The 25,754-nt window shown below is 40.0% G+C and overlaps 1 protein-coding gene across 1 annotated transcript in view; it reads left to right on the top strand.

Moving 5' to 3' along the window:
* Positions 1–21,583: 21,583 nt before the first annotated feature.
* Positions 21,584–25,754, top strand: part of LOC116744121 (zinc finger protein 420-like) — a 55,962-nt gene continuing 51,791 nt past the window's right edge. The window contains 1 exon segment of the mRNA XM_032613441.1: positions 21,584–21,773. The gene's annotated coding sequence lies outside the window, so the exon portion shown is untranslated.

The following is a 25,754-nucleotide window of genomic DNA, read 5'->3' as shown; positions in this document are numbered from 1 at the left end:
ATAATCATCAGATGGATGTATGGTTCAAAAGGCAAGAAGGACTGACGGATGAGTAGATGGACGGATTGTTGGGGCTCCCAAGAGTGGAGGAAAGGCCGGCAAGGGCCAGCCCAGGCTTACCAAGCAGGATGGAGTGGGAGGGGGGCGGGGGGGCGTAGAAGGTGGGGGCTAGTTGGGAAGAACTGTGCAGAGTAGGGCCTTGCATCACATCCCTGCGAGGCACTGGGAGAGGCAGAGGCAGGGACCCCCGTCTCACCCGCCACCGCAAACCAGTGTGGCACCAGGGCATGGGCCTCCTCTGCCCACGTCTAGAGGAGGTACCACTTTCGGGGTCAGTGGATTTTCTGGTGACACGACCACAGTTCACATTTCGAGCCGGGACTCTGGGATGTTCCTCGCCCCCGCCTCACCAGATGAGATCACACAACCTCTTCCCATCTGACACCATTCCCACCCATGCCGATCCAGATTTGGATACACAGAGGTACCCGGCATGCTTTGGTCTGCCCACCAGCTTTGGCAGCCACTGGCGGAGACGGTGGCAGAGACCAAGAGATCTAGGATGTCCAGAACCTGAAGACAGGAGGGCTGGCGCACCCTCCCTGCAACCCTCGCTGCCCTCCGTCCTCCTCTCTCCCCTCCCTGGGCTCTGACAACCAGCATTACTGCTGGTGGAAGCCTGCCCTCGAACCATGCGGAAGCAGTCAAACGCCTTCGTTGCCCCGGGTTTCCCGTTTGTTGCACTGCCGGGTTACTCAGTAAACGGGGGCGGGGCTCTGCGTGATAAGGGGGCGCCCTCTGGCGGCTGGCCGGCCTAGGGGCAGGCGCCGCCTGCGGCCCCTGTGCCTTTGGCCCATGGATGGAAGCAAGGATAAATGAGCGGATGGAAGCAGGCAAGGAAGGAAGGAAGGAAGGGAGAGAGGGAGGAAGGAAGGAAGGGAGGGAGGGAGGAGGGAAGGAAGAAAGGAAGAAGGCTGGCTGGCTGGCTCCTGCCTGGCTGGAAGGAAGAAAGGAAGGAAGGAGGGAAGGAAGGAAGAAAGGAAGAAGGCTGCCTGGCTGGCTGGCTGGCTCCTGCCTGGCTGGAAGGAAGGAAGGAAGGAGGGAAGGAAGGAAGAAAGGAAGAAGGCTGGCTGGCTGGCTGGCCTTGGGGCCGGCTGCCTGGTTGGCTCTGGGGCCAGTTGACTCTGGGGCCTGCTGGCTGGCTGGCTCTGGGGCTGGCTGGCTGGCTGGCTCGGGCCGTGTCCAGTGCTCTAGGAAGGGCCTGGGGCCTAAGTCTTCCAGTGGTCTAGCAGATCGATAGACGGAAGAAAGGATGGACGGATCCACGGCTCAATGGAAGGTTGGAGGAATATACGGACCGACTGTTGGGGCCTCGCAGAGTGGAGGAAAGCCCTGCCGAGGGGCGGCAAGGGGAAGGGAGGAGAAGAGAGGGGACTGGATGGGAGGGGAGAAGGAGGCGGGAAGAGGTTGGGGGCCTAGTGTGGAAGAATGGCGGAAAGAAGGGGCTTTCCACAGTTTCCTGCAAAGCAATGGAAGAGGCAGAGAACCCGCCCAGTGTGATGGCAGGGCACGGGCGGCCTCTGCCCAAGTCTAGAGGAGGTTACCGCTCTCTCTCCAGGTCAGTGGATTTCCCGGCAACGTGTCCGTCATTTTGAGCGGGAACATGGGGATCTTCGTGCCGCTCGCCGCCTCACCAGGCGCCAGATTCCAAGCCACTCCCCCTTTCTCCATACAGTGGACTCCAACAGTATCAACTTATTAGGCTCATAAAGAGGACCATCCAGCTGCACTCGAGCCTTGAGAAAACTGCAGCCTCATGGGAAACCCCAAGCCATAATTGCCCAGCCACCTATTCCCCAAATTCTGACCTGTAAAAATGATGAGAGATAATAAATGTTACCGGTGTTGCTCAGGAGTAGATATTACAGAACGTGTTAATTAAATTAAAATATCCAACAGATCTCATGGTGTGAATGTTGCAGGCATAAACAAGCAAGAATCCCTATCTTTTGTGAATTTATCTCTATTTCAAATTGTCTGATATTCGATTAATACATGAGTGACAATTGGAAGCTCTTTTATGTTGAGTAGATTATATTATCAATTCTTTGATATGAGAAATTTTGGAGTATTTGCTAGAGAAGAGTTGGAATATTTGCTGAAGGCCTATCAATATAATTCATAATCAGAAATTTCCCAGTAGTAGGAATTATCTGATGCTAAGCAGAGATTGGCTATGCCTAAAGGAATTCCTACATTCCTTATATTCTACTCAATTCAGACCAATATGAATAACTCGATGTGCTTTAAGGGCTGAACCGTCTCTAATGGCCAACCCACATTTCTTTCACCTATAGGTTTTATCACTAATATGAATTTCTCATGTTGAACAAGATATGAGACATGATGAAAGGCCTTCCTTCATTCCTTACATTCATAGGGTTTCCCACCAGTATAACTTTTTGATGTTAAGGCTCCCGTGTACTCTAAGCACCTTTCCACATTCCTTACATTTCTGGAATTTTACATAATTTTAATTCTCTTTTGTATAATAAGGGTTGAAGTAAATGCAAAAATCTTCCAACATTCAAAGTATTTCAGATCAGTATGAATATTCTCATATTCAGGAACTTGACAGTCACTTATAAAAGCCTTTCCACGTTTCTTAAATTTATAGGGTCTTCCACCAATATGAATTCACCTATGTCAAACAGGTTGAGAGGCATATGTAATGCTTTCCTACATTCCTCATGTTTAGATTTTCACACCACTATGAATTTTTGTGTTGGGTAAGTTTTTCATGCATTCTGTATTTCTTTTCACAGTTCCTATATTCACAAGGTTTTATATCATCATGAATTATTTTATGTGCATTAAGGTTTGAACTAAGTTTAAAGGCCTTCTTGTGCTTCTTGTGATCATTTCTCACCAGGAAATATTTTTCCATGCTTCAATAAGAAATTAACCCTTACAAAGGCCTTCCCACAGAGTGTTTCCTTTTTTTTTTAATAGCTTCTCTTTTTTTTCCTTTAATTTTATTATTTTTTAAATTTTTGACTGCTTTGGGTCTTTGTTTCTGTGTGTGAGCTTTCTCTAGTTGTGGTGAGGGGGGCTACTCTTCATTGCAGTGTGCAGGCTTCTCATTGCGGTGGCTTCTCTTGTTGCAGAGCACAGGGTCTAGGCACGTGGGCTTCAGTAGTTGTGGCTGGCGGGCTCTAGAGCGCAGGCTCAGTAGTTGTGGCACACGGGCTTAGTTGCTCCACGGCATTTGGGATCTTCCCGGACCAGGGCTCGAACCCGTGTCCCCTGCATTGGCAGGAGGATTCTTAACCACTGCACCACCAGGGAAGACCATCATTAACTTTGAAAAAAGATTTCAACCTTTGTATTTGATGTGAACTCTCAAGGGGAGTTAAGTAAATAAAAACTCAGTATCTCATTTGAAAAGAACACATGGCTGTGCATAAGAGGGAGTGAACCACAGTGGGGGAGACATTTGTAATTTTTAGTGGCATTGTAATTATAGAATCACCAGGCATAGATATTCACCTTTTATTATTTATACATTTGTATATACCTACATTGTATATGGGAGTGGTGTGTTAGAGCTGGGCAGTAATGTCATGCCAGGGCCAACCATGCACATCTCTCCCTAGCTCTATGTTCACTGAATTATATCAGTACATTGCTATTGGCCATGGTAGGAGTATTTACACTGTGAACACTGGTAAACACTACAAAACAGGGGTGTCTCTCTCTGTGTGTGTAGGGCTGGTTGTTAAATACTTAACAGCACTTCACTCCATAAAATCATGTTTTTTTTGAGCTCTCCTTTCAGTATTTCAAATTTTATAACTGTTCTCTGACCCATCTTTACTGGGGAAGATTTTGAAATTTCTATTAATTGTACTATAGAACATTTCCTTTTTCTTGCCATGGAATGGTAATATTTTTTTTCTCATTTAGTTTAGATTTGGATTCAAGTTATATAATAATCAGCTATAGAAAAAGGTTTATATATGAAAAACATTCATCTCTTTTTCTGTATCAGATAATTCATAGTGGTGAGAAGCCCTATGAAGATGAAGAATGTGGGAAGGCCTTTAGTTGTGCCTCAAACCTTGCTCAACATGGAAGAGTTCACATTGGTGAGAAATGCTGTGTATGTAAGGAATGTGGTAAGGCCTTTAGTGATGCTCCAATTCTTAGATTACATCATAGAATTCATAGTGGTGCGAAACCTTTTGAATGTGACAAATGTGGGAAATCTTAAGTGCATTTCAAGCCTTAAAGCACACCTGAGAATTCATACTGGTGAGACAACCCTATGAATGTAAGGAATGTGGGAAGACCTTTAGTGTATATGGACTTACTCAGCATTAGTATTTGTACTGATGAGAAACCCTATGAATGTAACACATGTGGGAAGTTCTTTAGTGCAAGTTCAACCCTTAAAATACATAAGAGGATTCATACTGGTGAGAAACCCTATGACCATAAGAAATGTGGAAAGGTCTTTAGAAGGTGTGAAGAACTTATTTGACATAATAGTGTTCATACTGGTGAGAAGCCCTATAAATGTAACAAGTGTGGGAAGTCCTTTAGTGCCAGTTCAACCCTTAAAGTACCTCAGAGGATTCATACTTGTGAGAAACCTTATGAATGTAAGGAATGTGGGAAAGCCTTTCACACTGCCTCATACCTTGTTATATATAAGAGAATTCATACTGGTGAAAAAATTTTTGTGTGTCAGGAGCTTTGGAAAGCTTTTAGTTACAGCTATCAACTTACTATACATTATGGAGTTCATAGTGGTGAGAAATCTTATGAATGCAAGGAATGTGGGAAGACCTTTGGTCTGTGTGGAAGACTCACCAGGCATCAAACTACTCATAGTTGTAAGAAACGCTTTGAATGTAACAAATGCGGAAAGGCTTTTACATGCATTGCAAGCCTTAAAAAATATCAGAGTATTCACACTGGTGAGAAACACTATGAATGTAAGGAATGTGGAAAAAGCTTTCATCTAGCCTCAACCCTTGTAACACATGACAGAATTCATACTGGTGAAAAGTCCTATCAGCATAATGAATGTGGAGAGGCTTTTGGTGAGACATCTTGTTAGTCATGAGAGAATTCATACTGGTGATAAACCCTACAAATGTCAAGAAATGTTGGAAAGCCTTTCATTGTGCTTCATATCTTCTTACACATGAGAAGATTCATACTGGTGAGAAATCCTATGTATGTCAAGAGTGTGGGCAAGTTTTTAGTAATAGCCGTCAACTTACTGTACATAATAGACTTCATACTGGTGTGAAACCCTTTCAATGTAACATATGTCCTTCAGGCTTAGTTCAATCCTTGAAGTACATCAGAGAATTCATAGTGGATAGAGACTTTATGGTATATATATACACACTAGATGATGTACTGTACATGGATGGATTTATATAACTGAGAAACAGTTTGAATGAAGACAATAGAAGGCTTTTAGATAGGGTTCCATTCCTATAAGGTACCAATTTATACTTGTATGAACAGCTTGGAATGTAAATAATGCCTGATTTTTTTGTTTGTTTGTTTTGACCCATATGTTGCTCAATTCAGAGAACTTATAGTGTATATATCATAAGAAAGTCTTTTTGGACATTCCCCTATTTATGAGTTATCGGAATATTCATACTGAGGAAAATTTAGTGTCTGTAGGAAACCCTTTTTCTTTACTCTTTATGTACAAAACTTTTCTAGCACCAAGTATTAAATTTGGGAAAAGTTGTAATACACAAAACATCTATTAATGTAACAGATGTGGGAAAGCCTTTAGCCATTGTACCTATCTTAATGAGCACAATTGCTTTTGTGCTTCTTACGACTGTGTGACATTCAGTAAGGTGTACTTTTCCGTTTTGAGCTTTTTGTGTGTGTGTGTCTGCATCAAGGCTTGTGGGATCTTAGTTCCCCAACTAGGGATTGAACCCGGGCCCTCAGCAGTGAAAGCGTGGAGCCCTAACCACTGGACCACCAGGGAATTCCCTTTGGCCTCATTTTTAAATGATGATGGTAGTACCTCCAGTATACTGCTGTTCTTAGAATTACATGAAGTAGTACACGTAAAAAACTTGGGAAAATATTTGCTATATACTTTATATTAAAAAAAATAAGGCACTATTTCTAGTGTAATCATTATTTATAGTATTCTTAGTGACTTCTTTGATATAAAGACCCAGAGGTTTAATGAATTAAGAAAAGCTCTATATAACTACTTATCCCTTATTGAATTTTAATTCATTCTGGATAAAGTTAAAATGTGATTAAAAAGACATTAGAGGATCTTCATTCAGGTCTCTTAAAGTGCATCAAACATTTAATCTTGGAATGAAATTCAGACATATAGCTTTAGAAAATGTGGAATATTGAAAATAGACAGGAATTTATATTCCTTTTGCACAAATCAGAATTGATTAGGAATTTTAAAAAGGATATCCATTTTGTAATCATCTCTATCTTTTAATTATGGATAATTTTAAGCATATAAACATTTTTATAAGAACACTGAAGCAAATGTATTTTAATGCATTGCCTCATTTTCTTTCCTGTATTCTGGCTGAATAATTTCAGTGTTATGAACATTATGATGTTTCATCCCTAAATATATCAATGCATCCCATAAAAATCCAATTTCCTTACTCAAATCCCCATATAATCAATCACACATAAGAAAATAATAATTTTCTCTTCCAGTATTTAATCCATATTCAAATTTTAAAAATTTCACCAGGTATGTCTTTTATAAGTAATTTCCAAAATTATATTCAGTCTATGTTTATTAGATTATTGTGACTATTTGCTTTTATTGTAGAACAGTGGATGACAAACCATATCCCACAGATCAGATGAAACCTCACACTCTTTTTTGTAATGTTTTATTGCAACACTGCTACCCTCATTTGTTTACATTTTCTTTTTTAATTAATTAATTAATTAATTTTTGGCTGCATTGGGTCTCTGTTGCTGCGTGCAGGCTTTCTCTAGTTGCGGCGAGTGGGGGCTACTCTTCATTGCAGTGCACGGGCTTCTCCTTGCAGTGGCTTCTCTTGTGGAGCATGGGATCTAGGCACACGGGCTTCAGTGGTTGTGGCACATGGGCTCAGTAGTTGTGGCTCACGGGCTCTAGAGTGCAGGCTCAGTAGTTGTGGCGCATGGGCTTAAGTGCTCTGCAGCACGTGGGATCTTCCCGGACCAGGGCTCGAACCCGTGTCCCCTGCATTGGCAGGAGGGTTCTTAACCACTGCGCCACCAGGGAAGTCCCTGTTTATGTTTTCTACAGCTGCTTTCTTGCTCCTATAACGAAGTCGAAGAGTTGGGACACATAAGTATGGCCAAAAAAACCTACAATATTTACTCTCTGACATGTCATGAAAGAGTTTGCCAACTTGCCATTTACCACGTGTCTACTGTTTTTCATGACTGGCTTCTTTTAAGTTGTCTCCTTCCTTTACTTCAAGTTTGAAAAATTTGATGAAATACCAAATAGAATACAATTTACTGTCTTTACTATTTTTAAGTGGTTCAGTTCAGTGGCATTAAGTACATTAATATTATGTGTAGCCGTCACCACTATCTGTGCCCAGAACTTTTTTCATCTTATAAAACTGAAACTCAGTACTCATTACACAATAAATCACCATTCATTCCCCTTTCCCCCTGGCTCCTGGCAACAATCATTCTACTTTCCATCTTGATGATTTTGACATCTCTGAAGTACACATCATATTAATGGAATCCTACAGTATTTGTCCTTTTGTGACCGGCTTATTTCCCTTAGCATAATTTCCTCAAGGTTCATCCATGTAGTGTATGTCAGAGTTTCCCTCTTTTGAAGGGTGAATAATAATAGACCATTCTATGTGTATACCACATTTTGCTTGTCCTTTCATTCATCTATTGACACTTGTGTTGCTTCCATATTTTAGCTATTGTGAAAAAAGCTGCTATGTACACAGACGTACAAATATCTCTTCAAGAGCCTTCTTTCAAGTATTTTGAGTATATAACAAGAAGTAGAATTGCTGGATCATATGTCAGTCTATCTTTAATATTTTTGAGGAAACACATTTCTTCTTTTGAAGAAAACCATGCTGTTTTCCATAGGAGCTGTACCTTCTTTCACTCCCGCCAACAGTGCAGATGGGTTATGGTTTCTCCACATCTTCCTCAATACTTGTTATTCTATTTTTGTTTTGTTTTAATAGTAGCCATCCTACCGGGTATGAGATGATACCTCATAGTTTTGCTTTACACTTTTCTAATGATTTTTGATGTTAAACAGCTTTTCATGTACTTACTGGCCATATCTATCCAAAGTCCTTTGCCCATTTATTCATTAAATGGGTTTGAAATTTTTAATTGTTGTCTTTTTTGGATTTCTATATATATTCTTGATAGTAATCCCTTTGATAAACATTTATAAATGTAAATACTTGCAATTATTTCTACCATTTTGTAGATTGATATTGTGTGTTGAGAAAATCCTCAATTTAACATCCTCAAAATCCTCCATTTTAGTGTGTTGATATTGTTTTTATGTACAAAATTTCTTAATGTTCATAAAGTCCCATTTGTCTGTTTTCTTTTGTTTCTTTTTTGTGTCTTTTATGTCATTGCCAAAAAATCATTGCCAAATTCAATGTAGTGAATCTTTTGCCCCATGTTCTCTTCTAAGATTTTTTTAGCTTTACATCTTGCATGAAGGTCATGGATTCATTTGACTTAATTTTTTTCTTATTTTCCCGCTTTGTAGAGATATAAACTGACATGACATCGTGTAAGCTTAAGGAGTATACTCTTACATTTTGCAAAATGATTACCACAGTAGGGTTAGTTAACACCTTCATCACCTGTCATAATTACTGTTTTCTTTTCTGTGGTGAGAACATTTTATACCTACTCTCTTTGCAACTTTCATGTATATAAGTCCATTGTACGTTACATCCCCAAAACTTATTCAACTTAAAACTGGAGGTTTGTACCCTTTGATTGACATCTGTTTCCCCATTCCCCATCCAATGGCAACCACCCTTCTCTCTGTTTCTATGAGTTTGGCTTTTTTGGACCATGCAGCATTCATCTTTCTGTCCGACCATAATGCCCTCAACGTACATCTCTGTTATCATAATATTTTGGGTATAACATCTTCTTCCTCTTCCTCAACGTTTTAATTTTTCTTTCTCCACTTTGATGAGTTCCTCATTGGAAAGCTCTTCAGCCTCAGTGAGAACCAGCTCAGGAATATCCTCTTCAACAATCTCATTCCACTTTCTTCCCAAGCACTAATATCTTCTTACTTAACTGTTTCATCGACAGCAGAATCTTTGTTAGAGCCTTTGAATGTGTCCACATGTCTTCTAAGCTTTCTTCCAAATGCTGTTCATGCATGCATTGCTGTGTGACTTATTCCCATGTTAAAACCTCTCCAAAACTCTTGGAGCTTTCAGCCACATTTCTAGTCACTTCAGTAGCATGGGCAATGTTTGAGGTACAGTATGCTTTGAACATAGCTACTGCAACTTAGTCCATTGGTTGAATGAGTGCAGTTGTGTTTGGCAGCAAATACACAACCTTTACATCAGGATACATGTCACAGAAGATGCTGTGGATGCCCTGGAAAACTGTTTAAGATCAGAAGACTCTTGAATAGGATCTTGTTTTGCCTGCAGTATTCTCTTGCCTGTGGAATAAAACAGTTAAAAAACCAGTCTTCAGACTATGCCAATGTCATCCAGCCTTTCTTGTTATGGCAATAATAAATGGGAAGCTTATGCCTGCTCATATTCTTGAATGCTCTGGGGTTCTCCAAGAAGTAGGTTAGGAAAGGCTTTAATTTGAACCCTGCAACATTTCCACCCCAAAGCATCATTACACAGTCTTCGATTGCCTTTGGTTTTGGCATTGTCTTGGACTCTTGATGAATTTGTTTATGCTCCAGCATCCACTTCCAGGACAAGCTCGTTTCACTGACATTAAGTATTTGTTCTGGTATAAAATAGATAACTAATGAGAACCTGCTATATAGCACAGGGAACTCTACTTCACTTCGCTGTACAGTAGAAACTAACACAACATTGTAAAACAACTATACCCCAATTTTTAAAAAAAAGTATTTGTTCTGACAAATATTTTCATCCACAGTTATCCTAAGCAACACTTCCTGAAAAGCTTTAGCACCTTCAGTATTGGCCCTTTCTGCCTCATCACTGACTTTCACATTATGAAAATTATGATGCTTTTTTAAGTGTTGGAAGAACCCATGACTTTCTGTAAACATTGTTTTTCTTATATCTTTATTGGAGTATAATTGCTTTACAATGCTGTGCTAGTTTCTGTTATATAACAAAGTGAATCAGCTATAGATATACATATATCTTCATATCTCCTCCCTCTTACATCTCTCTCCCACCCCTATCCCAGCCCTCTAGGGGGTCACAAAGCACCGAGCTGATCTCCCTGTGCTATGCAACTGCTTCCCACTAGCTATCTATTTTACATTTGGTAGTCCTTTCCCCTTCCTTATGTCCTCAAGTCCATTCTCTACGTCTGCGTCTTTATTCCTGTCCTGCCCCTAGGTTCGTGAGAACCATTTGTTTCTTTTTTAGATTCCATATATATGTGTTAGCATACAGTATTTGTTTTTCTCTTTCTGACTTACTTCACTCTGTATGACAGACTCCAGGTCCATCCACCTCACTACAAATAACTCAGTTTCATTTATTTTTATGGCTGAGTAATATTCCATTGTATATATGTGCCACATCTTCTTTATGCAAATGTTTATAGCATCTTCTTTGTCCGTTGACAGATGAATGGATAAAGAAGATGCTATACACATTTGTGTACATGTAGGTAGGATCATCGGCACTATCTTTTAGCAAATGGAAAAGACTGCTTGCCTTAGCCTGGATCATCAGCAGGCTACCTGGTATGCACTTCTGTTTCCTGGCCCTCCATCCATATGAGAAATAATTTCTCCATAACATGAATCAGCGCGCTCTTTTCTTCGTGATGATGGTGAACTTAACCAAAGCTGACAATTTCACTGCATCACTTAGCGCTTCTTATTTTTTAAGGTGGTCAAGATTGTTGATTGTGAAAGTTTTAACTCATGGGCATTTGCCATTACTGGATTTCCTCCTTCATGGTGGATTTCATCTCAAGAGTAATTGCCTCCTCCTCCTCAACAGGAGCAAGAGACACAGATGGGAATTCGAAAATACAAAACACAACAACCAAACAAAGCTGGTAACACCATACACTGACTGTAGAGTATGAATTGTTTACCTTTGTGATCTCCTGGCTGGCTGAGAGCTGCAACTTCTGATTGCATATCACTTTTGCACCACCTGAAAGTCAAAAAAAAATAGTCCCACTTATTCATTTTTGCTTTTGTTGCTTTTGCTTTTGGTGTCACAGGCAAAAAATCATTGCCAAGATGTATGTCAATGGGCTTACTGCCTATGCTTTCTTCCTGGGATGGTTATCTCCAGTGATGCTGGTGTCCTCCACGCCCAGAGGAGGTCACTGTGCCAAGAAGACTGAGAAGGGCAATCCAGAAGTCGGGGCTTCACCAAGCCTCAAGACCCACAGTAGGGTCATTGGGGTAGCTGAGGGGGCATGACTGGGTGTGATCTCCTGACAGTGGGGACTCCAGGCTACTGTCCCTTAAGGTAGCTGCGACCTAGTGATAATATATGGGAAAAGTCACTTTTACCACTGGGAATGGGCTGGTTTATTCAGTAAATTGTATTGGTTACATTTAATAACTGTAGTAGTAAAGTAATATTAATACTTCACATTAAGATATGTTCAACACACAGTGAATAAATGTAAAAGTGGTCTGGTGAAAATTTTGTATGTATTTTGTAATACCGATTTAGGGATTGATTTCCCAAGCATAACCAGATAGAGAAATGCCTTTAAAAATTGTGATTTGATATAGCATATTGACACATATATGTGGAATCTGAAATAATTGGTATAGACGATCTTATTTACAAAGCAGAAATAGAGACACAGACGTAGAGAACAAATGTATGGATACCAATGGGGAAACAGGGGGTGGGGGTGGGATGAACTGGGAGATTGAAATCGACATATATACACTATTGATATTATGTATAAAATAGATACCTAATGAGAACCTACTGTATAGCACAGGGAACTCTACTCAATCCTCTGTGGTGACCTAAATGAGAAGGAAATTCAAAAAAGAGGGGATATATATATATATATATATATATATATATATATATATATACGTATAGCTGATTTACTTTGCTGTACACAGTATAAGCTAACACAATAATGTAAAGCAACTATACTCCAATAAAAAATAAATAAAATAAAAATTGTGATTTGACTTAACATAAATGTTAGACAAAATTTGATACTTATTTTTAACAATTAAAATGAACACACAATTTTAATATTTTTCATTCAATAATATAATGGTGAACAGTCTAAGAATAGGGAATGAGGATAAGTTCACTATTTAAAACACTAGAAATACAAATTATCAAGGTATATATCAGTGTCAACATTAACCATTAGGTTCATCCTGCTCTCCATAATGAGTAACTTGTAAAATGTTGATGACTTCTTTTTCCTCAACTCACTTCATTCTCCTGAATCAATAGATGAATTTTCATGTTCTACTTTTTTTTTAGCATTTTATAAATTTATTTATTTATTCTTGGCTGCATTGGGTCTTCGTTGCTGCGAGGGCTTTCTCTAGTTGCGGTGAGCAGGGGCTACTCTTCATTGCAATGCATGGGCTTCTCACTGTGGTGGCTTCTCTTGTTGTGGAGCACGGGCTCTAGGCAAGTGGGCTTCAGTAATTGTGGCACACAGGCTCCGTAGTTGTGGCTTGCAGGTTCTAGAGCGCAGGCTCAGTAGTTGTGGCGCACGGGCTTAGTTGCTCTGCAGCATGTGGGATCTTCCCAGACCAGGGCTCGAACCCATGTCCCCTGCATTGGCGGGAGGATTCTTAACCACTGCGCCAACAGGGAAGTCCCTCATTGTTTTTCATAATTACTTTCTATAGCTTCTTTCTCCTCAGCTGAGACATTGCCTACATTCTCTATATTTTTTAATAAGTCACGCAGTCTCCTCATTAGCATCTTTAGTGAATTCCGTATGTGTGATGACAGTAAAAGGATAAATTATCAATGAAGCTTCCCTTCAGTTCTTCCCATTAATGAAGAAACTCCTGCACCTAGCAACAGTCCAGGAGGTATCCATTACACTTTAGTCAGGTTAAACAAAAAAGAAAACAAAATCTGAACTCTTCCTTTCAGTTTTCAAATGTAATGAGCATGGAGGCAAAACGATAAGTTGGAAATACCTGACGTATGGTTAGGCAGAGTGAGGACTTTGTGCTCTCTCACAAGAAGATGAGGTTGTTCAGTCATATTGAGGAAAGAGCATATCTCAAATGGAAATAAGAGGGTTAGGTTGTGAGGTCTTGAGAAGTGGTTCCAAGCCCTGACCAAGTCAGTGGCCTCGAGTACTATAAGTAGAGTAAGTTGTTGGAATTGAGAGGCAGCCTCCTACCCTTCCACATTCACAAATCCTGACATGGGGCATACTTAGGGAATAAAAACAAAAGGAGAACCTGGGCAAATTAATACCTCAATCATCACCACACACACCAGAGGCTAATTTTAAAATTTGACAGTATTAACTGTTAAAAGAAAGTGATGTTTTGTGAATTATGATATATTTTGGGACTGTGAATAATTTATTTACTTTGGGGGAAATAGAGCAACATCTAGTGAAGCTGAAGATAGTAACCAGGATACATACACGAGAATGTTCACAGCACTGTTTTTTTGGTAAGTTCCGAAAATGGGAACCACATTCATTATTAATCTTTTTTTATTTTGCATAATTTTATTTCTTAAAAGCAGTTTAAGTTTTAGAACAAATTTGAGAGGGGGGGTACAGAGATTTCCCATAGAGTCACTGCCCCCACACATGCATGGCTTCACACATTATCAACATCACTCACCAGAGCAGTACATTTTTTACCAAGGATGAACACATCATAATCACCTAAAGTCCATAAGCTTATTTTAGGGATCACTCTTGGTGTTGCACATTCTATGGATTTGAATAAATGCATAATGATATACATACATTATACATACATATATTATAATACCAAAGTTTAACGTGTGTGTGTGTGTGTGTGTACATACACACACAAATACAATATACAGAGGATAGTCACTGCCTTCTAAATCCTTTGTGTTGGGACTTCCTTGGTGGTGCAGTGGTTAAGAATCCGCCTGCCAATGCAGGGGAGACACGGGTTCAATCCCTGGTCCAGGAAGATCCCACATGTTGCGGAGCAAATAAGCTGGTGTGCCATAACTCCTGAGCCTGTGCTCTAGTGTCTGTGAGCCACAACTACTGAGCCTGCGAGCCACAACTACTGAAGCCCACATGCCTAGAGCCCATGCACTGCAACAAGAGAAGCCACCACAATAAGAAGCCCGCGCACCACAACGAAGAGTAGCCCCTGCTTGCCGCAACTAGAGAAAGCCCGTGCATAGCAACGAAGACCCAAAGCAGACAAAAATAAATAAATTTATTTTTTAAAAAATCCTTTGTGCTTTCCCTATTCATCTGTCTCCTTCTTTGGCAACCACTAATCTTTTTATTGTGTCCTTTTCCAGAATATCTCATGGTTGGAATCATAGCAGTATATGGCTTTTAAAACTTGGATTCTTTGACTTAGCAATATGCCTTTAAGGTTCCTCCATGTCTTTTTTTTTTTTCCTCCATGTCTTTTTATGGTGTGATAGATAATTTCTACTTAGTGCTGAATAATATTCCATTATCTGGATGTTTCACAATGTATTTATCCATTCACCTACTGAAGGACATCTTGGTTGCATCCAAGTTTGAGCAATTATGATTAAAGCTGGTATAATCATTTGTGTGCGGGTTTTTGTGTTGACATAGTTTTCAACTACTTTGGGTAAGTACCAAGGAGTGCAATTGCTGGACTGTATGCAAAGAGTATGTTTAGTTTTGTAAGAAACTTCAAAATGTCTTCCAAAGTAGTTGTAGCATTTTCCATTCCCATTAGCAGTGGATGACAGTTCCTGGTAATCCACCTCCTCACCAGTTTTTGGTGTTGTCAGTATTTTGGAATTTGACCATTCTAATAAGTGTGTGGTGGTATTTCCATGTTTTAATTTGTACTTCCCTAATGACATACGATGGTGAATACCTTAACATATGCTTATTTGGCATCTATATATCTTTGGTAATGTTTCCAGGTGTTTTGCCCACTTTTTAATCCATTTGTTTTCTTTTTCTTTTTTTATAACTGATAGAATTAACATGTAACACTGTATTCGTTCCAAGTGTACAGCATAATGATTCTTGCGTACATTGTGAAACAATCAACACCATAAGTCTAGTTAACATGGGTCATCGTTCATAGTCACAATTTTTTTTCTTGTGATGAGAACTTTTAAGATCTCTCTTAGGAGCAGACAGCCAGGACTCCAAGGTGGCATCAGTTGTACCACTGAAGAAGCTCCTGGATGTCAAATTAAGGGAGCTGCCAAGCTGGATACGAATGTAGGATTTCATCCCTAAAGGCATTGCTGGAGCATTCAAAGAGGCAGAGCCTTATGGGCATGTGTAAATAAAAGCAAATCTCTGGGTCTTTCATGTCTCTTTTTGCCCTGAATTAATCTGGCCAGTAAAAGCCTTCTCAGATCAGTAAGTTATGTAGAGAAGGACAGGGTGAGATTGTTAGCTCTTGAATTTCCATGTTTGATGGGTCCTATCAAAGGCTGGCTCTGAGGTATTTCAGACAAGGAAATGTTTTCTGTTGCTTGGAATCGGTACCACTGCCTCCATCCCTCTTAAAGAAATGTCATGAGACTTGGGGAAAATGAGTTTGAAACATAAGGAGACATCATTCTATCTCCCTGCCAGACAAAACTGAGATGAATATTTGAAATGGTCTTTCAGCTCTGTGCATTTTAAAGTGCAGGACTGGTCAGATCAGTCCTGCGGAACCCACGTCATATCCTTTAGGGGCCTGCGTGGTCACCAGCCTCCTCAGGGGCCCCCCTCCTTCTGTGTTTTTCTTTCTAATTTTGGCCACCCTGTGGCTCTCTCTTGCATACTGTTTCCTCCTTCCCTGAGGCCTTTCCTCAGCTTTGCCCTCTCATATTAGAATGTGTAGAGTGTGCCCTCAGAGAAGTGACTTCTTTCTTGTTTGCAGGTTATTACTGGTATTACAACAAGTATTTCAACATGAAGAAAGGGAGCGTTGCTGGGCTTTCTATGGTGCCGGCAGCTTATGTGCTTTTCAACTACTGCCATTCTTACAAGGAACTTAGTGAGTCTCTTGGGTTGCTTTGTCTTTGGTGGGGTTTCCCTTGACAGGGTGGTATTGGTTCCCCTGTCAAATTTACAAGTCCTTCATTCTCCTGACAACTGAAGAATTGGAAGGACTTATCAGAATACAGCATATTTTAAGTGAGAAAATTGTGGCAAAGACAAAGATAGGAAAAATAAGATGAAGCTGGGATAAAGGTAATACTTAGGAAGCATTCTATAAGATACTGTAGGCTCTATCAAAGGTTGGTGGAAAACTTGGCTTTATCTTCCTAGCAGCCAGTGTGAAGAGGGAAATAGGTCAGTGCTACAGTCCGGTGTCTGTGTAGTGCTCTGGAAAAGCCTGGCTATTCCTGGTTCTGAGACCTGAGGGGAGTTTGTCCGGTGGGAGACGCTGGGAACAGTTTCAGTGGTGGTCACTGGCTGGGTTTCATGGGCCCTTTCTGACAGCATTCAGCCCCTTGCTAGTCTGTTGCATCCAGAGCAATGAAAGATGGGCTCTTGGGTGCTGTTTTTCTGACTTGGTGTTCCTTCAGGGAAGGAAGAAGCTGGCCAGGTGGCAGATCAGCTCCTAATTCTCAAGCGGGTTCTGGATCATCTCCTGAAAGGAATTTTCAGGATGGCTTCATGTGATCTTAGCCTGTTGCCTTCCGTGGCATCCTGTGCTTTCACCATACCTTTGAAGAAACTTACCGTTTTACCTTTCTAACTTTAGAACATGATCGGCCAAGTGAGTGCCACTGAAGAGGGCGCACTCTGCATTCCTGACCATGACCTTTGCCGGGCACCCCTGAATCCTTTCATAACCTAATGGATAACTAACACCCAATAAAAGATGACTTGTTAAAAAAAAAAAAAGATCTCTCTTAGCAACTTTCAAGTATGTAATACAGTATTATTAACTATAATCACAATTCTGTATATTACATCCCCATGACTTATTTTGTAATTGGAAGTCTGTAGCTTTTGACCACCTTCACCCATTTACCCCGCTGCCTCTGGCAACCATCAATCTGTTCTCTGTATCTATGGCTTTGGTTTCATTTTTTTGTTTCTGTTTTTTTTTTTTTTTTTAGATTTCACTTATAAATGAGGTCATACAGTATTGGTATTTGTCTTTGTCTGACTTCACTTAGTACAATGCCCTCAAGATCCATTCATGTTGTCACAAATTGCAGGATTTCCTTCTTTTTATGATTGAATAATAATTGTATATATGCCACATTTAAAAAAAAATCCATTCATCTCTTGATGAACTCTAGTTGTTTCCATGTCTTGGCTATTGTAAATAATGCTGCATTGAACATTGGAGTGCAGATATATTTTCAAGATAGTGATTTTGTTTCCTTTGGTTAAATACCAAGAAGTGGAACTGCTGGGTTATATGGTAGTTCTAATTTTTTTGAGGAATCTCCATACTGTTTTCCATAATAGCTGCACTAATTTACATTCCCTCCAGCAGTACATAAGGGTTCCCTTTTCTCCACATTCTTGCCCACACTTATTTCTTGTCTTTTTGGTAATAGACATTCTTACAGGTGTGAGGTGATATTTTTATTGTAGTTTTGATTTGCATTTCCCTGATGATTAGTGATGTTGAGCACCTTTTCCTGTACCTGTTGGCCATTTGTATGTCTTCTTTGGAAAAATGTCTATTCAGAGCCTCTCTCCATTTTTTAATTGGGTTGTTTGTTTGCCTTTCTATTAAGTTGTATAAGGTTTTTTTTCTTAATATATTGTGGATTGTAAATCAACTATACTCCATTATAAAATAAAAATTAAAAAAATATATTGTAGAAATTGTTTTATCATGATACTTAGTGCCAAAAGCAGGAGCTATTATATACTAAGTAGCAGTGCATTAAAATTTACATCAAAAAAATCCTTGTAAGAAACATTTTGAAATGTTCACACTGGTTTTTATACAAGAACTGTATTATGCATGATTTGATTCTCCTTTATGTTGTTTTCCAAAATTTCTTAGATAATTTTATTAATTTTTGTAATGAAATCACAAGACAGCAAACATTTCACGTGCTTCCCTCCTTCTCTTGTATTGCAAGGCCTAAAATTTCATGTGCTGTCTTAATATCTTTGAACCTCACAGGGCCCGTAAGCCTAACCATGAGTTCCCCTCTTCTCACCAGACATGCCCACCAAGCAGTGGGAAGAAAACTAACCATGCTGTTAGTTCCCGTATCAGCCAAATCATGTCCCTGTCAGCCACAAATTAATCAAAGAAGCCAATCACATCCTTCCACAGCAACCAGGGGGCACCTCATCCTCTTGTTAGTAGAAATCCTGCTCCCAAGTGACACCACTCTGTGACATGTTGTGTCCTTCTCCTGAAGGATTTGAGGATATTCGACTCACACTGCTGTCAATCTCATCTGTCTAGTATCTAGGTGTGTGTTAGGATATCTTCAGAACCCTAGGGCAGGACTCTCTCCATCACCACTAGCTGAAAAAACACCTGCCTACTCATTTTTACTGCTATTCCATGAGTTTTCAGTATCTACAATGAGAAAGATTTTATAAAGCTCAATTAACCTTCAAATAGGAACGCTAGATCATGTTGTCAACCTATATGTTTGTGATTGAAATTTTATTTTGCTGAGCCTACAAACTAATATTAAACTTTTGCCCTATTTGTAAGACAGTTAAGGCTAAAATTATAGGTACGTATCCCTCATTAAGCATGGACTCAAATGGAAAAGGAGTCTTTTAGATTATCTTTTCAGGTTGGGTGAAAGTGGAGCTTTAGAATAAGAAGTGCGAGTTAAAGCGGGAGAGGGGAAAAAGGAACGGAGCGTTTAAAATGGGAAACATGTTGTAGCAGAAACAGATATTCTTACACTGCTGTGAATATGTAAAATGGCATAATCACAGTGAGAAATTTGTATCACAAGTTAATGTGCAAAAAGCAAGACCACTTTCGAGAAGTTAGGTTACATGTAAGCCTACATAGGTGTAAACTGAAGTTTATGGAGGGATATTAACTGAGCATTGTTTGTGAGAAAAAAATAGGAAAATCCATAATATTTATTTGTAGAGTTTTGTTTCTTAGAGAAGGTTTCAGCTACACATACTGTGGCTTATTTTGCAGTTGTTGAAAATGATGACACTCCTTAAGTACTTATACGGAAACACATTTGTTTGAAGAAAAAGAAATACATACTTTCATATGCATATAGCATACATAGTATTTGAAATTACATATACATTTTGTATTCATATGTGTGTGTGTAACATTGTATATTTTTTTTTTTTTTTTTTTTTTGCGGTACACGGGCCTCTCACTGTGTGGCCTCTCCCGTTGCGGAGCACAGGCTCCGGACGCACAGGCTCAGCGGCCACGGCTCACGGGCCCAGCCGCTCCGCCGCACGTGGGATCCTCCCGGACCGGGGCACGAACCCGTGTCCCCCGCATCGGCAGGCAGACTCTCAACCACTGCGCCACAGGGAAGCCCCTGTATATTTTATTTTAAAATAACTTATCTGGGGGCTTCCCTGGTGGCACAGTGGTTAAGAATCCGACTGCCAATGCAGGGGACACGGGTTCGAGCCCTGGTCCGGGAAGATTCCACATGCCGTGGAGCAACTAACCCTGTGAGCCACAACTACTGAGCCTGCAGTCTAGAGCCTGTGCTCCGCAGCAAGAGAAGCCCGCGCACCGCAACGAAGAGTAGCCCCCGCTCGCCGCAACTAGAGAAAGTCCGCATGCAGCCACGAAGACCCATTGCAGCCAAAAATAAATACATTTTAAAAAATAATAATAAAATAACTTATCTGAAACAACAAGGTCCTACTGTATAGCACAGGGAACTATATTCAACATCCTATGATTAAACCATAACAGAAAAGAATATGAAAAAGTATATATATATATATATATATGTATAACTGAGTCACTTTGTTGTACAGAAATTAACACAACATTGTAAATCAATTGTACTTCAATAATATTTTTTTAAATGTCAAATTATTTTATGAGAAAAAAATAAAATAACGTCTGGAAGGCTATATACACTAAAATCAAAATGCTGTGCATGCTAAGGTTAGCTACTATATGTCTGAAATATATGGCAGAAGAGGTTGATCGCATTTTTAGTTAAACTTTATATCCTTTTGAAATGTTAATCTATGCATGGATTGCATATTTAAAATATGTTGTAATGCTGATAACTGAAATATGGGCATCCTTTGATGAGAACTTTACATTTCCCATTTGCTTACTCATGAACTCACTCATGAAGCTAAATATATATATATGTGTAATGCAACCTCAATTCTTCTGATAGCCCAGAAGAATCTTCCTCCTTTCAGATTTTGAGTCTGATTTATCTTCACTGCCCAAACAACTGAGAAGCAAAGTATTTTTCAATGAGATGTCATGACCAGGCATTACGAATTAAAAGATGTTTCTCAACCTGGGGGTTTTAAAAAATGCAGTCAAGCTCGCCACTTCACAATAGAGCAGAGAGGGATGAAAAGAATCGCTTAACAACAGTCAATTTCTGGTGGACATAATATTGTAAAATGTAAATAAGGTATTGCTTTTTGTTCTAGTTTTCAGAGAACTGCAATCAGTATTCTTGAAAGAGGGACCAAAACTCATTTTCCCTTTTCCTACAATGAGAATATATTATAAAGTCTCACTTTATCCAGGTTTTCTCACCCGGAAACACGTCTTTGCTAATCAACAGTGTAATGTTATACAACTTATGTAAACTCAGAGGCTTCAGCTCTAAAACCGGAGTAGTCAGTACCTGTGGCATTGCGAGTGGAATGAGCGTTTTAGGGCAGGGATACATTTACCTGCACGCTCATAACACACGACACAAACACGCACAGTTTGGTTGGATCATGAACCCACTTCAAGAGCTCGCACTGGATGGCCCTCGGGGTCATGTTACTGATTCAACTGGACAGACCCTTCACACGCAGGCCTGAAGCCTTGGAAAAGAAGAGCTCCGCAGGTCCCTCCTCACAATTCTCTGGTCCGGCCCCACCCTCACTCGCCGCCTCCTGGCCCTGGGAACCGCTGAACCCGCCTTCCGCCTCAGGTTGGGCCTCCGGACGTTGGGAGACCAGCGCTGCGCAGGCGCAGTGGGGCGGTCATTCCCAGAAATCTCCAGGCCCGGCCCTGCAGTTGCTTTGCTTCAGGACTTTAACGACCTGGAACCTCACGTCCCACAGACGGCGAGGTGACTTTGACCTCCGGTTCTTTTTCCGTGTCCCGTGTTGCGTACTGCGCGTGAGTGGCACCCGTCCGAGGAAGAATCCGCTTGGGTCGCCGCGAAGACGACTGCGCAGACGTAGCTGGCGCCCATGAGGGACAGCCAGTGGCGGTGAGACTGGGATTGCGGGAGGCGCTCAAAGCGTGGACGGCCGGAGCGCAGCCACGGGAGTCCGCCCGCCCCGTCGGGGCTGTGGGCGCTTCAGCAGTGGGGGAGGGTGATTTTATCTCTTAGAGTGAGTGCGATTGTGAGACTGAGAGAGGTGTGTGTTCGTCCTTGTGTGACGGAGACACAGGGTGCATGTCCTTCTTGTGAATGTGGATTGCAGTGGCTCTGTGGTGTCATGTGACACATAGCTCTTTTTCCCCTTTGCTGCTTCTAGGCTTCTCTCAAACATGTACTTCTCCCAAAGAATGTGGGCGCAGTTGGGAAATCTGGTTTTGAGTCCTACAAGACACCTTCCAGCAAGAAAGTACATACCAGCTGCTGAGATAGGAATTTTAAATCAAGAATTGCCCCTGAGACAGGCTCCTAGGAACGTATGGATAAAAAGACTCCCAAGATTAGGATTCCTTCCTCGGATTACCCTCCCTGGCAGTTCTCTGGGGCTCATTTATGTATTTGAGTATGAAAGCATTTGAGTATGAAACTATGAGCTCTGACGGGAGAAACCTGTGAGCCCTGATACAGATCGCACAGTCCTACTTAATTCTGGTTATAGGTATGAGGTCACAGTGGGTTTAGTAGTCTTGAAGGATGGCACATAATAAATGCTCAACATTGTCTTTATTCTGTGTCATTCACCCTTCAGATTCTATAAATCAGTGATGAAAATATGATGTTAATGTGTTGAGTGCTTGCATGTCAAAGGGCTACGTGGACGCTAGTTTTCCAGAACAAGTGTTCTGATCCAGGGATCCTTTGTATTTTGGGGCCTACAGGGGACCACAAATCCCTTGTGCTTGTATAGAATTACTGTATATATTTGGAAAAATGCATTTTTCAAAGGTGTGATAACCCAAAAGATTAGACCTGGGTAATTGATATGCAATCAAAGACTGTTATACCTTGGGATGATTTTGCACAAAATTAATGATTATACTAATGGAATGGTTAAGAAAATCACACGACATCCATGAGATAGAATATTATGTAGATAATAAAATTCCTGCTTATAAGAATTAGCCGTTACAAGAAAAAAAATGGCTATGATCTAATGTTAAGCAATCTTAATATGTAGATAATAGTAGTCAAGAAAATTTGAAAGTATATATGCAACTCATTTTAAAAAGAGAATTTTGTAAAAACTTTTGCAAGGATTATATCCAAAATGATAGTTTAATTGGTTTTTCAGAGAAAAATGAAAATGTTTAGCCACATTTATTGAGCATTTTCTGTGTACCCAGAACTTTTCTACCTATTTGGTATACATATTCACATTAATTTGCAAAGGCAATTTCCTTTTCCATTGATGTTAGAGTGTTTATAGGGAAATGTCTCTAATTATATCAGTGCAGTACAGCTAAAGGATATTCAAGAAATGAATATACTTAAGTGGTATTTATTTTATTTATTTATTTTTATTCGAGTATAGTTGCTTTACACTGCTGTGTCAGTTTCTGCTATACAGCAAAGTGAATCAGCCCTATGTATACATACATCCCCTCTTTTTTGGATTTCCTTCCCATTTAGGTCACCACAGAGCACCGAGTAGAGTTCCCTGTGCTATGCGGTTGGTCCTCATTAGTTATCTAGTTTATATATAGTAGTGTATATATGTCAATTCCAATCTCCCAATTCATCTCACTCTCCCTCTCCCTTGGTATCCATACGTTTGTTCTCTATGTCTGAGTGTCTGTTTCTTCTTTGCAAATAAGATCCTCTTTACCATTTTTCTAGATTCCACATATATGCATTAACATACGATATTTGTTTTTCTGACCTACTTCACTCTGTATGACAGTCTCTAGGTCCATCCATGTCTCTGCAAATGACACAATTTCATTCCTTTTTATGGCTGAGTAATATTCCACTGTATATGTACCACATCTTCTTTATCCATTCCTCTGTTGATGGACATTTAGGTTGCTTCCATGTCCTGGCTATTGTAAATAGTGCTGCAATGAACATTGTATCTTTTTGATTATGGTTTTCTCCTGGTATATGCCCAGTAGTGGGATTTGCTGGGTCATATGGTAGTTCTATTTTTAGGTTTTGTTTAAATAAACTTGTTTATTTATTTAGGGCTGTGTTGGGTCTTTTTTGCTGTGCGTGGGCTTTCTCTAGTTGCGGTGAGAGGGAGCTACTCTTCTTTGTGGTGCATGGGCTTCTCATCACGGTGGCTTCTCTTGTTGTGGAGCACGGGCTCTAGGCACATGGGCTTCAGTAATTGTGGCATGCAGGCTCAGTAGTTGTGGCTCGTGGGCTCTAGAGCACAGGCTAAGTTAGTTGTGGTGCATGGGCCTTAGTTGCTCTGCGGCAGGTGGGATCTTCCTGGACCAGGGATTGAACCCGTTGTCCCCTGCATTGGCCGGCAGATTCTTAACCACTGCGCCACCAGGGAAGTCTCCTATTTTTAGTTTTTTAAGGAACCTCCATACTGTTCTCCATAGTGGCTGTATCAATTTACATTCCCACCAACAGTGTAAGAAGGTTCCCTTTTCTCCACACCCTCTCCGGCATTTATAGTTTGTAGATTTTTTGATGATGGCCATTCTGACCGGTGTGAGGTGGTACCTCACTATAGTTTTGATTTACATTTCTCTAATAATTAGTGATGTTAAGCATCTTTTCATGTGTCTGTTGGCCATCTGTATGTCTTCTTTGGAGAAATGTCTATTTAGGTCTTCCGCCCATTTTTTGATTGGGTTGTTTGCTTTTTCGATATTGAGCTGCATGAGCTGTTTGTATATTTTGGAGATTAATCCTTTGTCAGTTGCTTCATTTGCAAATATTTTCTCCCATTTTCTTTTCGTCTTGTTTATGGTTTGCTGTGCAAAAGGTTGTAAGTTTAATTGGGTCCCATTTGTTTATTTTTGTTTTTATTTTCATTACTCTAGGAGGTGGGTCAAAAAAGATCTTTCTACAATTTATGTCAAAGAGTGTTCTGCCTATGTTTTCCTCTAAGAGTTTTATAGTGTCTGGCCTTACATTTAGGTCTTTAATCCATTTTGAGTTTATTTTTGTGTATGGTGTTAGGGAGTGTTCTAATTTCATTCTTTTACATGTAGCTGTCCAGTTTTCCCAGCACCACTTATTGAAGAGGCTGTCTTTTCTCCACTGTATAGTCTTGTCTCCTTTGTCATAGATTAGGTGACCATAGGTGCGTGGGTTTATCTCTGGGCTTTCCATCCTGTTCCATTGATCTATATTTCTGTTTTTGTGCTAGTACACTATTATGCGGGATTTTAGTTCCCTGACTAGGGATCGAACCCGGGCCCTCTACAGTGGAAGCATGGGGTCCTAACCACTGGACCGCCAGGGAATTCGCTTAACTGGTATTTATTTAATCACATTGATTTTTTTTTCATTGTTCATATTAACAGATTTTTTAAAATGAGGAATATATGGCCTCTTCCCAAAGTGATGACTATAGATATTTTAATACTTTTGAAATATCTTTATATATTTTATTTATGATGATGGAATTAATACAGGCTTATTGCAAAAAATTTTCATTTCTTTAGGGAATTTACTGAGAAGAAAGCAAGGATAACCCATTATCTCCCTGCTTAGAGATAGTCACTTTAACATTTTGGTGTATATTTTTCCAATTTTGTGTGGTTTTGTTTTGGCAGAATAAAATTGATCAAATAAAGGAGACAAGGTTCAACTCATAGTTCAAAAAAGAAATCTAATCCAATGATAGTTTTCTTTATACCCCTGTATATGTAGGGAGAAGAGGGAAGGGCAGAGAATCTTGTGTGAAAAGCATTACAAGTAGTTAAACCTTTTAGTTATTACAAATGTTATTTAAAACTTAATTACCAGGGCACCATATTACTAAGTAAGACATGCTTTCAGAGTTAATAATTTAGAGATTTAAGCTTATTTTCAGAAAAAATAACACTAATCTCTGATTTCCAGGTGTCT

The sequence above is a fragment of the Phocoena sinus genome, chromosome 19 (genome assembly GCF_008692025.1).
Source record: "Phocoena sinus isolate mPhoSin1 chromosome 19, mPhoSin1.pri, whole genome shotgun sequence".
Taxonomy (NCBI): domain Eukaryota; kingdom Metazoa; phylum Chordata; class Mammalia; order Artiodactyla; family Phocoenidae; genus Phocoena; species Phocoena sinus.
Note: the sequence above shows the minus strand (reverse complement) of the source record. Positions and strands in the feature narration are given on the sequence as shown.